Genomic DNA, 817 nt, shown 5'->3' on the forward strand with positions numbered 1-817 from the left:
TTCTTTTTTTTCTGTAACCAGTGAATTCATTCACCCTTTGTGCCGTCATGAAAAATACAAATGATTTATTGAGTATTATTTTAATAAAAGGGGATTTGTGTGTGTGAATTTTACATATTTTTTTAAAGTTTTTTTTTTAAACTACTACTCACTCTATAACTGGCTTGTTAGGAATCTGAAACTTGACAACTCGAGTTATACAATCTATTGATGCATAACAGACATGAAGTCAGTCCATACCTAGAATGACATCAAAATCTACCATGTCTTATTCCACTAGGTCAACCATGGTGTTCTTGTGATTGATAGAAATGGACAATCACGATAGACTCTTTCTACTAGAACAGACTCTCCTAGAAACATAGAAAGGTTCACAAAGTTTCTCGGGAAGAATCTCTAACCTATTTGCAACGTAAGGAGTTACAAAAGAAAAACTTTCTCCTAGGTCTAACAAAGCATAAACATCAAAAGTAAAGACTTTGATCATACCAGTGACAACATCTGGAGAGTTTTCTTGCTTTTGGCGGCTAGTGATTGCATAGAGGCGTTTTACCCCTCCGTCGGTACCAGAAGGAGCTCCTCTAGGTGCAGCCCTGTCTGGTGGAGCAACTAATGAAGATTGGGCTCTTTTGCCAGATTTCCACTACCCTGCATGTTCTTAGGGCACTCCTTGATGAAGTGACCCTTTGTCCACACTTAAAACAACATGTCTGACCATCACAACATTTACCTGGGTGGTGCCTACCACACCCTAGAACATAAAGGATCTTAACTACCTCCCTGTGCCACACTTCCTTGAGATTGTGTTGGTCCAGCT

Source organism: Solanum pennellii, chromosome 3, assembly GCF_001406875.1.
Source record: "Solanum pennellii chromosome 3, SPENNV200".
Taxonomy (NCBI): domain Eukaryota; kingdom Viridiplantae; phylum Streptophyta; class Magnoliopsida; order Solanales; family Solanaceae; genus Solanum; species Solanum pennellii.